The sequence below is a fragment of the Pollicipes pollicipes genome, unplaced genomic scaffold (genome assembly GCF_011947565.3).
Source record: "Pollicipes pollicipes isolate AB1234 unplaced genomic scaffold, Ppol_2.1 Scaffold_3087;HRSCAF=3621_pilon_pilon_pilon, whole genome shotgun sequence".
NCBI classification, from domain to species: domain Eukaryota; kingdom Metazoa; phylum Arthropoda; class Thecostraca; order Pollicipedomorpha; family Pollicipedidae; genus Pollicipes; species Pollicipes pollicipes.
The window spans coordinates 5,373,582-5,391,603 of NW_023596225.1; the positions used below are offsets into that span (position 1 = coordinate 5,373,582).

Genomic DNA, 18,022 nt, shown 5'->3' on the forward strand with positions numbered 1-18,022 from the left:
GGAAACACGGACGGAATACGTCCTCGTGGGAGTCTGTTACGCCCATCACCGGCATCAAAACAACCGACGTAAGGGGATGGGGCCCCTCCGCTGAGGTTGGCCTGGTCATTGACACCGGCCCTACAACATGCTGCTCCAGCTGCTCCAATCGGGCCAAGGTCTGCTGAAGCAACGATGGCTAGTATTCCTGGACCTGTCGCAACGGGTCTAATAATACATTCTCACCACGCATCACATCACGCACCCTCTCCATGGCAGCCGAAAAAGAAGCAATGCCAACAGACACCATATTAACCTGATATGACTCGGGTAGAGCCGTCAAGAAATAACTGAAACGATCCGCACCATGCAGACTGCCCGGGAAGTCCTCCTGCACTAGCTTTCGCAACCTGATTACAAAAAAAACAAAACACCCAGAGACTCACGAAGGTCGAACCGCAGCTGTCGAGGCCTGGCACGAGCATCGAGGGCACTGGGCCCTTCAAACGAAATGTTAACAACGGACACGGCCAGCTCATACGAGGCACGCTGGTCTCCGGTCAATGAATCATAGGCATCTTGACCCCCCCCCCCCTTCCCACAGGCAGAGAGCCACAAACTTAAGGCGTGTGCCATCATTCCAGTTGTGCAGAGAGGAAAAGGCATCACAATTGGAAATGAAACGGGTGAAGCCTCCCTGCCCGGAAAGCCTGGGAGACGACATCCAACACCGCCCGTAGGTACCGCCATCCCCATCCCCCCACCCCACCCCATCAAGTGTTCCACACCCTTGCTCTCGGTCTCAGTGTCACTGTCAGGCACGGTTTCTCTTTGCAGATCTACCACAAAACTAAAACTCCGAACTTTACACGCAAATGATAAGACGCTCTGCGTTCCCCAACAGTCCGGTCACGAACGGCCCCTAGCCAGTCGGCGGCAGCCGGAAGGCGAGGCGAGCGGCGGGCAGTCTGCTCACATGCCGACCACGCGGGGCGGCAGCTGAACTGTCGGGAGCCGGCGGACGAGAACACCAGAGCCGGCACCGGGAACCTCCCGTGACAGGCGCGCTCAGGTGAGCAGACCGGGCCGAAAGCACGGCCCGCATCCCGGCAGGAACTCAGAAAAAACGGGAGCGGCCAGCCAAACGCGCATGACTTAGATCATACGTCCGTGCATGCAACCAGTAGCCTCGACTGGCCGATCGGCCGTTCGCACCAGCCCGACGACCGTCCTTCCGTCTCCCGGCGCACCGGGGACAAGGCCACAGGTAGCCCGGCAAGCGGCCGACACGCCGCGAACCAATCACCGCCGGGGTCACAGCGCCCCGGGCACCGTGACCTCCGACCGCCGAGCGGACAGGACGCGGCGCGCGGTCGGGGACGGGGCGGCCAACACAAGTGACGCCGTTACATATGTATGCACTCAGCATTGCGTCGCCTATAGCTTATTACACTCACTGAATAATCACGGATGTTTCCGTGCCCGTAATCGTCGTGCTGTGTAAGATACACGAATAAATGTTCTCGCAAACATCTCCTTTTTCACGCAGTTGCGAAGCGCTCGCATTTCAGTCTCGTGTGCAAGTTCGGAAATCCTCGGAGATTGGTGATGCGTACAACCAGGAGCAACCCAAGCCTTCGTATGCACATTAGGGGCATGGATCTGTACTTGCAACGGTGAGACAGTGAACTTTTAGACTTTGACCTCACACTTATTTCGACCTCTCTTGGGTACAAAACGGATGGTACTAGAAAAGACATTGAAAGTTTGGCATCGCTCCGCTCGGCCGTTTTAGTTTATTTTGTTTTGTTTTGTTTTGCTTGGCCACGGAAGCAATTAAAAGAAGGATTTCAGTGCCGCCGGCTGCCGTCATCATCATTAACTAAACGATTCGCTGTCGCGGCCACTTGAGACAATTGGTGTCGGAAGTTTGTGCCCTGAGGGTATGAAGTAAGCACTCCATTCACTTTTCGCTGGTTGATAGATCGTTGGCCGCGTCTGAAGCTCGTCGGTAATTACGGGTGTCCCACTTACCGGTGGCCCGCTAGGATCTCGGCGGTGGAGAGTGACTGCTTCGTACCCTTTCAGGGGCGCGGAGGTGCCGGTCAGCGGGCCGGCTGGCCAGGCAGGCCGGCCGGCGAGTAGGCCGGCGGCACCGAGCACACCGCTAACCACTGTCTTCTATTATCTGGGTCGGAGTTTCTGCCGATTACGTGCAACTGGTCAGGTGCAGTTTGTTTTAGCTGTTTGATGTACATGTAGCACTAGGCCTAGAGGTTCTTGCTTGAACTTGTCGCCAGCTTCAGTGTCAGAAGCCCAACATGGACGCTCGACTCAGTCACCAATTGTTTGCGAGGACTTTCTACATGTGAAGAGTTTTTGTCTAATCATGGCATTGGTGGCTGGATCATGCTAGTCGGCTTTTGAAAGTATCAGATCGGGCCCTGCCTCTGCTCGATGTTATAAGCACAGAGCCTGCGCCCCCAAACCCCAGCTGACAATGGCTGCCTGATCATGTCGTTGATTATAATTTAAATGTGTCGTCAGCAACGTACGAGCTAAACAATACCTTTGTATGCAATGGCATTTGCAAACCAGGAAAGTATTCAGATACTCAATCGTACTGCAGCTGTCAACCTTCACACTAACCTGCCGTTTTTCATGATAATGGGCGAGCGGCCAACGTGCCTCCTGCCATTACCATGCTACGAAAGAAAGAGTTCAACGGAAAACCCAACGAATTGATTTGAACGAGATCTTGCGATTGGTAGCCATTTTAATGTCTCTAGGTCCATATTATACTCCATTAGGACAGATCAAATGTAATTTCTTTGTTAGAAACGACCTTTGTCAGCTATACTTGCATGTCTTTTCGTAACAATACAGTTTAAAAGCATACCTTTTACGAGCGTTTCTTGTCTAATTCTGAGTACAGCCGTACACACAAACACACACGCACACACACACACACACACACACACACACACACACACACACACACACACACACACACACACACACACACACACACACACACACACACACATACACACACATACACACACACATATATATATATATATATATATATATATATATATATATATATATGTGTGTATAGTATATATACATATAGCATGTATATATTGTATGTGTCTTCAACATGTCTTTATTATGCACAGTTCTGTTGACGTAGCAGTGTCGGCCGCCGTGCACCATCGGCGGATCCGTCGGTTGTCGCCTGCTGCCCACCATGTCGGTCATGTCTGGGATCACCATGCAGCATTTCAAAGAAAAACTTTGCTTTCAAAAACAACATTAATAGAAAAACGTTTTAGGTGTCAAAAAGCACACAGTGAATATCCATAGGATACCGAAACATTCGGCGCGATTGCACGTTCCAGAGATATCTTCAGAAACTTTAGGGAAAAGACGCATCGTCCTCCCCCTTATCCAGTCGAGGGTTAATGCATAAAGCTACGAAGTCATATGACGTTCTGTGATCCTATGTACGACAAGAACGTGTCAAAAGCATTTATGTCTACTTCCTGTACGGCATGTGATGAGATGTGAAAAACCATGGTTAACCCTGACTTTAAGTGTTTGCCACTTGAGAGCTGTTTATCACTATAATAGAATGCCGGTACATTATTTTAGATTTAGAGCCAGACGCCCAACGCTAGTTTGCAGCTAGAAGCCATCCATCCGCAAAAGCTCCTCTATAAACGCCGCTGAAACCATCACGTCTAAAAAATGATCGCTACGTGAAAGAATGAAAATATTTCTAGTGGGTCGTCATCGTTAAACAAATACTTTCTCTCAATTTATGTCTGTTCTTAATTTGCCGTATTCACGTGCCATCCAGGCCTATTCGGAATTAGCAACGCTGTCCTTTTTGTGTTCCACTTGAAAAGGAGAGTTGTTATAAACTCTTTTGCAAAAACGCTCAGAGTCTTTACATAGTAATTTCATGGCGTTATCTGCTATAATCGTTGCTGATCTCTGTAGCAACAGGATGAGGAGGGGAGCCACCAGGGCCAAAGCGCCGAACAATCTGTGATATTCCTTTTTCTGAGACCTGTGCTGTTTTAAACGTAATTATGTACAAACCTTCTTCACGTAGTTTTACCTACAGATGCGATTTAACTCAAATGTCGCTTAAAGCTGCTTTCACGCATGCCGCAGAGCATGTCCGCAAAATGTCATTCACTTACAAGTCTTGCACCTCACAAAAAATATTGCACCAGGCAGCACCGCATGCCGAGAGGTATGTGTTTACCAGCCCGCATCGTTCCGGTTTCCGTACACTGGCAAATACTCTAAAATAAGCAGGTAAGTGATGTCACCACTCACTGGACAGCACTTGTTCCTGCAAGAACGCTTTTTGGCATTCATTTTGCAGTTAGCGTGCTTGATGCATATGAAAGTGGTTAATCAGAACCATGAATATTGAAGCGCGTAATGATAGCTGAATGTCTATGGTCTTGTGATATTTGTGCCATGACGCATGTCAAGTTGTAGCTCTATATGCGGTAAGGCTACACATATTGTCATAACACATGTTGAACTTACAAACGCAAAAAAGTGAGCAACGTAAAAAAGGGAAATCCCGGTTGTGCAAATGATCTCATTCACCTTCCTTGCCCTCATTTCAAATCCAAACTTAATCACACCAAAGCTGTTGAAAACACAATTGTTAAAAAATATACGGGTACTGGATTAAAGCATCTTCAGAACAAAACTCACCCAAAATGTCATACAACTTGTGTTTCCTAGGGGCCGGCAAACAGCAATAAATATGCTTGCGCTATTGTGCAAGTCGCCTATACACGAAATGATTCCAGGTGAGCGATGGACAGAAAACATACACAAAATTTCAGGGTCCATCGGCTTTCCCTCTAAACTTTCTGGAGAGATATGACAGTGGAAGTGGTGGCAGCATGTGATGGTCGCTGACGGAGATGGTACAATTAAAACAGCCGTACATGGGAAATTATGATATTGCATTGTAGCACGTGTATTACAATTCCATATTAGCGTTCAATTTTCCGTTAAAAATGTCTAATAGGCACAGACTGCAGGCACGTGGGGATCCAATCACCCCTAATCTGAGCTTTAATTTCCGGCACAGAAGACAGGGATTGTGCTCGGCCAGTGCAGGGGAAGTATCGCTGATCAGTCTTTTGGGGTACTAGTAGCATCGTACTAGTTTTCTAGCAATGTAATCCTGCCGATGCAAGGTACGTTCATTGTGGTAAAACTTGGGCATATGGGCCCCTTAGTGCAAATATACATGAATTTGGTTTTCTCCTGCAAGAAAGTTGCTGGATAGGGAGGGGCTGTCTCCCTTATCCGATGAAAGAGGGGGACGCTTCCCCATCACCCGCAGTGGCGCCGCTTCTAGCGGCACGCCAACAACCTGGCGGCAACACATGCCGCACGCCAACAACCTGGCGGCAACACGTGCCGCGATGGATGGCCTGCATCATGAGAGGCGACGCGTGGATCGCACGACGCGTACAAGGCGCGTCGCCGTTGATCCCGGCACCCTGACGTATGTATGCAGGCGCTTCTCCGGCGCCTGTGGCTGCACGTGTGCCGCGCGGCCCACCGGCAGCTCACGAACACTCACAAAAAACTGATCCAAGACTCGCACGCGGCGGCCATCTGCGTGCACGCGATGTTACCATACGCCGATACAGGCTGTTCTAACACTGCGGCAGCGCCGCCAACGAGCGTCTCGATAAGCTCACAATAGATAGCGCTAGCGCCTCGCAGCCGGACCTCATCGCCGCACGCCGCATGGACGCACCGAGCTTGTTACGGCCGTCAGCCTCGCAAGAGGGGATACGGGTCTGTCGGTGCAGCAGAAGGTACGCCCTTCAAGCGGTGCGTGGACTCGACTGTTGCCCATCATGTGAGCGCACCGAGTCGCCCGTCCCTCCACCCGGACAATTCGTGTTTTGTTCAGCACGATAGCAAAAGCGGGAATTTACAAAGCTCGCAATGCGCGTAATAGAGCTAAAATTGCTCGAATGCAGCGATGGTGTATTTGGGTAGGGGAGCGGGAGGGGGGGGGGGGAAGTAGAGACAAATTGAAACCATCTTTGGAGGTGGGGTCAAAACTGCGATGAGAAAACTATGTGAAAACTACCCCCCCTCCAATATTACGGGTATTCCAGAAGGGGCCCACGGGCGTGTGTGGCGGTGCTTGTTTTTTGTGTTCCCAAAGCAAGCAAAGAGGGCCCATGTCTGGTCCGCAAATGGCCTATCTTAAGTGTAGAAGGGAATTGTTTCATGTCGCGAAGGTCTTGTCTTAGGTTTGAAAGGGCCCATTTCAGGACAGGAAAGCACTCGTCGCTTTTAGACCTGGTAGAGTCTCGCTCTTGTCTGGAAAGAACTTAACAAAAGCATGATAAGGACCCGTCCCTGGTCAGGAAAAGGGTCGATCGTAGCCTCAAAGCGGTCCACCTCTAGACTGGAAAGGTTCCATCATAAAATCAGAAGTGGCTTTCTCATGTGGGGTAAGGACCCAGTATAGGATGAAAAACGGAAAGCTGTAGGCTCGGAGAAGACCCATCTCACTTTTGGGCCTGGGAAGAGCCCATCTCAGGTCTGGAAAAGGCCCATCGTAGGCTCAGATAGCCAGTGGCGGCGTAGCCTATCAGCAAGTTCTTTTGTTTAAAAAGGGAACACTACGCACGTCGTCACGATCCGTTTATGGAACACCAGCGACTGCGAGGCAGACTGCTCCCCATGCATGAGGTAGGAGTCAAAATTTCGAAATGGCCCAAATAGGGTACCCGTTAGATTTCTGGAAGAGGTTCGTTTATTATGTGTCATTAAAGTAAGCGTGACGAGCCATCCGGAGGTTCGAAAGTTGTCGACTTCAGGGCAGAAAAATTCCCCTGATGTTTTCAGGCGTGTGAAGGGCCCTTTTACCGGTCTGAGAAGGACTCATTGTAGATTCAAAAGGGGACATTTATGATAGGACAGGCCCATCGAAGCTGAGAAGGGGCCGTGTCAGGTCTTAGGTGGAGTGCATCGTGAGCACACAAAAGGCCCCTGAGGTCCGGAAAGGGCTCATCTAAACCCTAAACACGAAGTCCGAGAAGAGCCTCTCTCAACTCCAACAATCTCCATCTTATACCAGGGGAGGCCAGAGTTTTAGTAGGAAGTTATGGAGGTCATCGCACAAAATTGCAAGATTTGACTCTTAGTATGTTTACTGGGATATATATATATATATATATATATATATATATATATATATATATATATACATTTATCACTTACTGCTGATAATTCCGCTCATGCGGCGCGTCAGCTGGATGTCCTTGGGCATGATGGTCACCCGCTTGGCGTGGATGGCGCACAGGTTCGTGTCCTCGAACAGACCGACCAGGTGCGCCTCGCTGGCCTCATGCAGAGCCATGACAGCACTGCTCTGGAAGCGCAGGTCCGTCTTGAAGTCCTGCGCAATCTCGCGCACCAGGCGCTGGAACGGCAGCTTGCGAATGAGCAGCTCTGTGCTCTTCTAGTAGCGACGGATCTCGCGAAGAGCCACCGTGCCCGGATGGTAGCGGTGAGGCTTCTTGACGCCGCCCGTGGCCGGCGCGCTCTTGCGAGCTGCCTTAGTGGCCAGCTGCTTGCGCGGCGCCTTGCCGCCGGCAGACTTGCGTGCCGTCTGCTTGGTGCGCGCCATTATTCGCGCGCCATATATTATTTATAGGAGCCTCAGCTTTCTTTATTTCTTGTCATCATGCCGTCGGATGCGTTTGTTGATGGGCCCGGTGTATCAAACGGTAACGAGACTCATTACCTTTCACGGGCAGGGAGCCCGTGAGTAAAACACTGGGGTCTCTTGCTTTCCCCGGTTAGGGGTTGAAGGGGATTGTTGTTCCAACCGGCTACCCGGGGTACTTGCCGGTTGCCATTCTGGAGATATGATGGCAGGGCCACCCAGTAGATCCCAAAGACGGTAGAGTAATGCATCACGCATCGGTCCCTTCCTAACGCAGAAGGCCGTGGGACCGGAACAATTGATCCAGGATCGACGCAGGGGCCCGCACTGACGCCAAAGGATTGTATACCGATACGGGGGTTGCAAGAATTAGCAGACGACTCCTGTTCAGTATATCGGGCCCACTGGCGAAGTGGGTTGGAGGTCTGGGGTCATGTTTCTTCTTGGACCCATGTTCGACACAGGGCCATTTCACCGTCTCATTTTGAGCTCTTTCATTGCCTAGTCGAAATTCGTGGTCGCAGATCGACTTGCGGGCCCTTGTTACTCCCAGGGATTCCAAATAGGCGCGAGAGGCCTGCTGATGGACGTTTGCCGGCCGGGCCCCTTTTACAGAGGCCGAGCTTCTGGCCAACCCGTCGAGCTCCCCAGTCGCGTCGCTGATCGTTGGTCCCGAGCAGCCGAGCAGCCGTTTCTTGCCCGTTGGACCAAAGAGGTGTCATGTGTGCCTCCAGTCCTCCCGGCCTGCGCCACTCCTTAAATTTTCGATGAACCCGCCCCAGGCTGGAAAAGAACCCATTTTCAGACAAGAAGAGCCCATGCAATTTCAATGGGATTGTTCGCTCGTTTGTTGTGTGAACGAGAATGAATCTAAATGAAGAGTTCCACATTGGGATGGGGTTTAACCCAAGAAGCCATCTTGGAGATCATTCAGTGCAGTGGACAGCCCTGTCCTTCTTAAGACATAAAGCGCTCTAGTTTCAGAGCCACACGCCGCGATCATGTGCAGAATATTTCGTGCAGACTTTTTCAAGACTGTCCAGGCACCCATTACACCATAATAAGGTCATTCAAATCCTCTCATTTCACTGGCTATGCGGAGTTAAAGGTCAATAAAAATATGACTGTCGAATTATTCTTATTTGGAGTGCATAGGAACAATTTTCATATCAAACGGCCGTCACTTGGCTCTCAACCAATGTTGTGCAAGCTCTGCATGACTATAACACGATGGGTTGTTTGGATTAGAGCCCTTTCGACCAGGAAAGATCATTTCAGGGCTATGGGATGTAGGAAAATGGTTAACGATTGGGCAGGCGCTCATGCGCCTGGGGGGCCAACCGCCCAGCTTTAGCCCGCTTATGTACATTGGATAACCGGTCAGGGTTTCCCTTCTCACGGGGCTTTCGGCCCATTCGTGGCTGACACATGCAGCCTGCCCCCCCCCCCCCCCTGACAAGCGGGGTGTCGCGAGGATGCAGGATGAAGCAACATAGAGGATAAGCGGTGCTGGCTATAATAGATTACGTGTTGTGCTTCATGATACAAGACGTTAAACATTCTTCCTAGTTATCACTGAGATATGGCTTGTTAATCTTGATTTGTCTAAGACTAGTTGATTGGACAACTTAAAAACACTATATCTGAGTATACAAATGCAAGTAATCACCTCAAACTTACGGATATACGTGCAAGAACACCACGAGAAGGGGCCAAAACACGACCACCTAATGATATTGGTCCAACAGACATCCAGCACCGCTGCGGACCACATCTTAGCGGACTGAAAAACGGCAGGTGAGTCCTGTCGTACAACCGCAATCAAGCGCAATCAAACAATGCCGCATTGAGAAGCACGTGCACTAAATTAAGGAATTTTGTTGGCTAGAGCAGTCTTCCGCACTTTAAAGTATGTGAACAGTTGCAAGTGAGCCTCTTTCATTATATTTGATGTCTCCTACAGTATCTTCAAGCGCGGATCATTCTCTTTAAAGGGCCCTTGGCTAAAATGAGGCAGAGGGCCGGCCACTGGCGCCAGCCGCAGGCCTTTCCAGTCAGGGACAAATAGCGTAACGCCTTTTGCACAACAGCGAGTACACGGGCCACCCGAACCTTTAACTTAACCACCCTGGGGCGGCTGTCATGGAAAACCCTGGTGTTGCCAGTGGTTCGGCGCAGTCAGAAGCCTAGACAAGTTCAGACACCTGACACGGTCAGAAGGCGAACATATCCAGAGCCTATCATGGCCAGGGACTCTGAAACGAGCAAAGTATTAACGGTCAAGGGCGCCACCAAGTTGAGAGGTCAGCACGGTCAGGGGTTCTGACGCAGTCATGGTCCATCCTAGTCATGACTCAGCACACTCAAGGACCATTTCATGGCCACGCCCGACACAGTCATGTCCCCGACACGGCGAAGCGCCCGACTCAGCCAGCGGGACACGGCCAAGGGCCCAACGCGACGCGGGCTGCGATAGCGGTACCGGTTGTCACCGTCACTGCGCCGCTCGACGCAGCCAGAGGTTTGCCATGGCCAATGGCCCAGCATGGGCCTCTCACGGCCACGACATCAGCAACGTCAGCGCCATCAACATGGCCGGGACCCAAAACGGTTATAGGTCAAGGACATAGGCCACGGCCAACAAACTAGCGGCTTCCTAATTCCGGCCACGGACCTAAAATTTACGGGCCAGTTGTTGTCAGGGCTTGCGACAAAGTCAAGGTTATGACAGCGAGGCCAAGGGTCTCATAGCATCATAGCTCTAGATATGGTTAAGTCCATAGCATGGACGTCGACGTCCGCAAGAACACCAATATAATCCAGAGCACTGACGCAGGTGAGCGGTCCGATATCATTCAGAGTCTTGACCTGTTCGGAGCCCGACACCAAGAACCCTGGCGTTGCTTTTGAATTACACATGCAACGCAAACCAATGCACTAGGTGGACTTTCCACGGTTAAACGTCGGCACACTCCTAGCTGACAAATATTTGTGGTTATGTGTCACTATTGGTATGTCGGTACATTCAGCATCCGGAAGCTTTCCGAACCAGCATGGGCTCCGCCCACTACCATACTTCCGAGTATGCATACTGCAAACGTTTTTAGGTGGGATGTGGGCACTTCAAAATCATGTACCCGTAAATGGACGCACAGCTAGAGCCTTTCAAGGGAAGGACACAGGGTTCACAAAGGGTGCCACAGACTTGACAAAAGGGTCTGATGGTAAAGCCCCCCCCCCCCCCTCTCGAAATGATCGCCGGATATGGCTCATTTATTAATGAGGGCATGTTTTCATTTGATTTTTTTTCATTTTTACCTTTTATAACTGGAAAAGACGCCAAAACTACCGCGAGATCAATTTTGCCTGACTTTTGTAGTCAATCAACTGAAGAAATCATGCGTAAACGAATGCATGAAATAACTCACGGGCACACTTCATTGCACAATGATCTAGTGGATACCTTCTAAACCAATCTAACTCGGAGGCTTTGTCAGAATCAGGATCTGGCCTATTCAGAGATACCAAGGACCCCGCGAACGTAGATCGAAATGGGTCAACAAGTTGCATTAAAATGGCCAAGCCATGCTTGTTTCGATATGGTCAACATTCAGGCAGGATTGATAAGTGATGCAAATAAGGCAACGCAGTTTTGAGCATGCGCTCACGCAAATCTACGCAACCGATGCCAACACCGACCTCCATGCCAGGCGATGCAGTGCCCATGGGCCACGCAGCGTCGGCACCCGGCTTATACTAGGCCGTGGCTGATGGGTGGACGAAAATGATGACGCATTTGAAAAGTAACTTTGGACGCTTTGGGACATCAAATGATATATTCAGAAGGTAGCAGGGCGCATATTTGGCTTGTGTGATTTTCAGATTGATGAATTTAACGAAAAGCCTTTACACACGCGAGATGATGCTGGAATCTGCTGGTAGAAATGGAGGAGTAAAGGTAGAATCTATATTTTTCGTGTTGCTGTAGCTGTTAATCTGCCCAACGAACAACCTCAAAATTGTAGAAAGATAATCGCAACCTAATCTTTGAAAGTTCCGAGTGATTTTTTTTAACCTTCGGAAGCATTGTTCTACGACGGTCGCCCTCGCACGGACGGCAGCCGCCGTCTGTGTTACCTGTAGTGGCCAACGCTGTTCAGTTCTAGGAAAGCTGCAACCCAGGCCATCGCTGTCCTCGCTCCCGAGATTGCAGGCGCGCAGGCTCAAACCTTTTAAAAATTTGTATCACTAGCTGATTCCGCAAACGGATGAACGCCTCAGGCAAACATGGGATGATCTCGTCCGTTTTTTAACTCATTTCGAGTCACTATAGGCGAATTTGAATTTGAATTTACCTAAAGGAAGCGTTTTGCATTTATATGGGGTTTTAAACTGAAATAGTTATCTTGAAGACCTTTCAGTGCTGTTCGCAACTGTACCCTTCTTAAAACGTAAGCCCTTTTAGTATCTGAGCTACACGCGCGCAAAATGGGAAATGTATATCGGGGAGAGTATTTCGCAATCACGTTGGCATTTATGACATCATAATAACATCATTTAAATCCTGCCATTCCATAAGCCATGCAGCGATCCGTGCCAAAAAATACAGCTGTCGAGACGCTCATTTCTGGCGTTGGTGAGCGCGATTCCAAAATATGACGCCCATCAATTGGCCCCCAATCAAAGTTGCGCAAAGTACGATGAAATCATCAAATCCTGACGCCGTGAGGAGTGTATTTGCTACACAGAAAATTGTGCTGTCTAGATCAGTCCTTTACACTTACGAAGCATGCCAATAGTTATAAGTGACCTTGCGTCATCATATCTGATGCTTGCTCCAATATCTTCGACTGAGAAACATTCCACTTAACTGCAATTGGACGCTTCACTTTGTTCCGGGAAACGCCCGCCCCCCCCCCCCCCCCTGAAAAGAGCACTACGAGGTGCATTATTAATCCCGGTCGAGGGCTGAAGGGTATTTCGTCCCAGCGCGGGGTGCCTCCGGCTGTCATTCTGGCGACACGTGACGGGATCCCCTGATCGATCAGGAGGCCATTAGAGCGATACATCCTATCACATCGGTCCCTGCCCTGATGCGGGAGGCCTTCCCTCCCGCGCAGACCGCAGCTGACCCCGGATCGACGCAGGAACTCTCATTGACGTGACAACATCCCTGATCGCCGCAGGTGGTCCGATAACTGGCCTTTAGGACTTAAGTTCAGCTTAACGACCTCATGCCCGAATTGAGTTGGAGGACCTACCGTTCAGTACTGGAGGAACCGGGCCCTTTCACTGCCTTAATGTGAACGGTCATCATGCGCTCTCATGCTTCCATTCACTGTCAGAGGGCCCCGAACAACGCAATAGGCTCTCTCCCATTCGGGGTCCCGTCCCCGTTCACGTTGAGCAAATCTTCCCCTCACCGACCTGAGGCCCCTTGTTGACACATGATACCCTTTTAGGTACTGTGGGCGATCGAACGGCGCAGGAGCTCCGCGTTGTTGCAGGGGCCCCAGCCAATGTAGATCGCGAGCCCGGCCGTGTCGCAGCTTGGGAAATGGGCACGCAGAGCTCGGACCGACACGGAGCCGATTGCTTGATGTTGGTGATCTCTGGCCTGAACAGATGAACACTCTGTCTCAGGAATCCCCAATCGATGCGAGAGGCCCTCTAGCTAACAGTCGAGATCACAGCCCTATAGGTGGGGTCCTTAATGTGATCTACAGCCAGCCCTTTGGGCCACTCAGCCTACCGCTCTAGGCCTTAACATGTGGTCTCCAGATACCCTTCGGTCCCTGTTCGTGCCGCTTCCCACACCAAACAACGTTCCTCTCATTCTCGGGCCACTTGCTGCCATGCGACTCCTGTTAGGTCCTGTGACCTCTGATAGACACGGGGGCCCCTCATCGAGCCAGGGACTGCGAACATCGCAAATCACCGGCTCTGGCATTGTTCCTGCTTGGAAAATGGGTCTCAGGGGTTCAGTTGGACGTGTAGCCGACTTTTTGGCTCCGTGTTGAGACCCTATATAATTGGGATAGATAGCCGTTATAAGAAGGCTCTAATAGAAGCCTTCTGACTGACATTTCAGGTCTCGGCTCTTAAGGTGAGAGGCCGGCCCCGAGCGTTATTAGGCCCTTAATCTTTGCTCCCGAGGGGCCCTCCGGCATTTTTTTTTGAACCTCTTCAAACAAAGCCCGTGACCGACCAGGGGCCACCAGTCAAGACATGACATCCTTGTGATGTCTTCGTCCAGCGGTTCAGCTCAGCTCGGTCAGAGAGGGACGTGTAGCGGGGCGACGATCTGTATTGGACCGAGTCAAGTGGCGTCCTACCCCTACTATCCCAGGCAGGCACGACATAGCATTTAGTTCGGAACAACTGCCCCTCATAAGTCAGCTTGCATACACGCACCTATCACGCGTTCCGTCTGGTCCGCCACGGGACGGCGGTAGGTCGCATTCCACCGCGCGGCCGAGGCCGCACCGCGACCCGGCAGGGACGGCATGCTGTGCCGTCGGCTGGCTGGGCGCACTCACGAGATCTCCCCCCCCCCCCCCCCTCTTCGGGACTGCTGGAAGAGCAGTTCTTAGACGTCGTAATCCAGGCGGATTCGTGTCCTTCTTTGACGAACGCCCTGTCGCAGAGCTGATGGCGGCGGGAGCTGAAATCGTTCTCGACGGTGAGGTGCTGGGGCCTTTCCTTCCGATGGCGAGGTGGTCGTCGGTCCGCGTGATGGCGCTCGAGGGGACTGAAGTGACGGACGGAGGGAGCGCCTGTCGTCGGTCCGTGTGATGGCGCTCGAGGGGACTGAAGTGACGGACGGAGGAAGCGCCTGATTCTCCAGGAGACTCTGCCGCCTGGTGTCTTGGTCAGGCAATCTCTGTGGTACCCGACGCGCACGATGGTGTCTACCTTGTCCCGCGGTTTGCTGATCAGATCTTGCAGCCTAACGTGGGTCCCGACCTTGAGTGGGGTCAGTTCATATGCAGAATCATTGTAGTGCTGCTGTGCACGGCGGAGAGACGCTGCTGCCCTGGAATCACATTCCTCTGCTTGCTCTTGCCACTCAGCAGCGAAGGTGCTGTGATGAGTGGAAACACAGGAGCGGATGAGATGGCCGAAGACTACCTGAGCCGGAGAACGTCCATCGGCTCGAGGCGTGTCTCGCAGTTCCAGGAGTCCTCGGTAAAAGTCGTTGTTGTCGGTAAAACCATCAGTCACCGTCTTGGAGACCAGGTGCTTTATGGCCTTCACTGCCGCCTCCGCATGTCCATTGGATTGTGTGTAATACGGAGTCGACATGACACGCCGTACTCCCCAAAGTTTCAGGAAGTTGGCGACTTCATGGTTCTTGTACTGGGGTCCTCGATCTGTCCTGAGTCTGAAGAGGACTCAAAGACTGACGAAGACGTTTCGGAGGGCTCTGATGATCTGACGACTTGTTGTACCACCCAGTGGGAGTTGATAGAAACCGGTCAGCCAGACGTCTATGCACGTAGACGAAAAAGTCTCTGCCCGCGTGAGAGAAGAGTCGGAAGAAACATTTTCAAAGATTCTCGATGGCGGCGGGTCGATGGCCATCGATTCCTGAGGCAGACTTGGACGGAGCTCTTGGCAGGTACTGCAGTTGCTCACAGTGTTGGCGATGTCGCTGTTCATGCCAGGCCACCAGACAGTTTGGCGTGCTCGTAGTTTGGTGCGCGCGATCGCCTGGTGAGCGTCGTGAAGTGCTTCCATAGTGATCTTCCGGGGAACCGTGAGGAATGAGGATGCGGCAGCCTTTCAGAACTAGGCCGTAGTGGGACGAAAGTTCGTGACGAACGTTCCAAAAGGGGAGTAAGGAGCGTGGTAGCATCTCCTTGGAGGATGGGAAACCATGGCATACAGCCACCAGAATTTGCTGGTAGGTTTCATCGGCTTGTGCTGTCCTCTTGAGATCATCGAGTCGTGGGTCTGGGAGATGTGCTGGCGCCTGCTGGGTTGAGACCTCGCTGATGGTGACAATGGACGAGCGATGGACATGGTGCTCCACAGACTGGACGAGCTGGATGTCCTCAGGCGTCGGTTCTTCAGCAGGAACACGTGACAGTGCATCGGGGATGGCATGGTCTTTGCCTTTTTGCCAGATGGTTGTGAAGTTGTAGAGACTGGTCTTCTCCTTCAGACGTTGGAGACGTGGGTTTTCGACGGCATCCAGGGTGTAGTCGTTCAAGATCGGTATCAAGGACCGGTGGTCGATAATGACTTTGAAGTGTTACAGGCCCTGCAAAAAGATGTGGCACTTCTCCAGGGCCCACACCATTGCTAGGAGCTCCAACTCCACCATTGCGTAGCGTGACTCGGTGTCAGAGAGAAACCTGGGCCCACATTGGGCTAGGCGCCAGCGATCACCGTGCTGTTGTAGCGGGGCGTATCCGAGCCCTTTCAGACGGGCAGCGTCGGTCTGAAGAACCGTCGGAAGATGCCGATCGTAATGAGCCAGCACAGGCGGTGATGCCAGAGTCTTCTTGACGTTGTTGAAGGCTGTCCGGCGATCCGGTTTCCACACGAAAGCGTTGCAAGGTTTCAGTAAACGACGAAGTGCGTCTGCAGCGGATGATATTTCGGTGGATAAGTCCCTGAGCTGTTGAACGAGGCCCATGAAAGACCTTAGCTCGGTGATGCTGGTTGGCTTTGGGACGGGTAACGCTGTGTGCTGCGCGATTGCCGTGATGCGTCAGGCTCTGCCTGCAGTTACTGTGACGAGAGCCTTCTACGGCAGACAATGGCGAAGTGCCCCCTGACACCACAGGAAAAGCACGCTTGGTCTGCTGCAGGACATGTTCCTCTCAGATGGCTGGACCTGCCACAGCGTCCGCATGGTGGGCCTGAACGTCCTCACGAAGGGCTACGTTGACTTCGATCATGGTGGTTGGAGATGCTGAGCACATTGTGGCTTCTGGCGATGACACCTTGTAGCACCTCGTTGTTTGCCTGAGCCGCTTCCTCGGAACGACATATGTCGATGACCTGCTGCAGTGACGGGAATGGGCGCAGTGACAAAAGCTTGCGCCGGGTCTCTTGGTTGCGAAGTCCTGCCATGATGCGGGTAGTGAGATGCTGGTCCATGCGTGTGCTGCACAGTTCAGTATCAGCGGCCAGCTCTCTTACTGAACCAAGAAGGCATCGAAGGTCTCGCCCTCTTCCTGTTGCCTCCCTTCAAACTTCACTCGGTCGATGGTGATGTTGCACTGCTGGCGAAGATGACGTTCGATCTTGTCCAACGCTGACTGAACCGTGTCAGACTCCTCGTCGATGCCGATAGCGTGCTGAGATGTTGCACGCATGTCTTCAGTGAAGCAGGAGCGCGGGTAGGCCAGCTGGTCTTCACGACTGAAGGTGGTGAGATAACAGAGCTTGCTGTAGTCGCTCCAAGATGACCTCCATGCTCGGAATTCGCGTAGACTGATGGACACGGAGAGCTTACTTGGCGGTGTTACTGTGGGCGGTCTTACGGCACCGTAAGGCAGCAGTGATCTCGCTGAGCATACCGTTGTTGCTGTCGGTGCTGCATCCACTGAAGGTGCCATTGTTGATGGTAGTGGATCATCCGAGCTCGGTGGTACTAGTAGAGCCCTTGGTTCTACAGTAGCGGTACCAGTGGACGTCAGCGGCAGATTTCACCGGGCATCCCGCCCGGTTGCTTCAAATGCCGGAGTCTCTACGAGCGTTAGCTGCCGGTGTACATATTGTATCTCTGACCTGAGTAGATTGAGGTCATGCCGATGTTATTCTTGCTGCTCTTGGAGATCTTGCCGGCGCTGGTCTTGAAGGCCGTCCAGCAACTTCGTCAGCCATGGTGTTACAGTGTCCTCTTCAGTGTCCTCTTCAGTGTTACCCACCTTGCAGCTTGATCGAAGATTGTAGGCCATGCAGAGTAGAAGTATCAAGAGTCTCTCGCAGAAGGTTCAACCGTCGGCTGCGCCATGTGATGTCTTCGTCCAGCGGTTCAGCTCAGCTCGGTCAGAGAGAGACGTGTAGCGACGCGACGACCTGTATTGGATCGAGTCCAATGACGTCCTGCCCCCTGTCATCCCAGGCAGGCACGACATAACATTTAGCTCGGGTGAATTACCTCTCATCAGTCAGCTTGCATACACACACCTATCACGCGTCACGTACGGTCCACCGCGGGACGGCGGTCAGCGCACGCAGCGGTAGGTCGCATTCCACCGCGCGGCCGAGGCCGCGCCGCGACACGGCAGGGACGGCGTGCTGTGTCGCCGGGCCGGCTGGGCGTGCTCACAACAATCCCGC

At 52.0% G+C, this 18,022-nt stretch overlaps 1 pseudogene; it reads right to left on the reverse strand.

Moving 5' to 3' along the window:
• Nucleotides 1-951: 951 nt before the first annotated feature.
• LOC119089284 (histone H3-like) lies at nt 952-7,684 on the reverse strand (annotated as a pseudogene).
• Between the last annotated feature and the right edge of the window lie 10,338 nt (nt 7,685-18,022).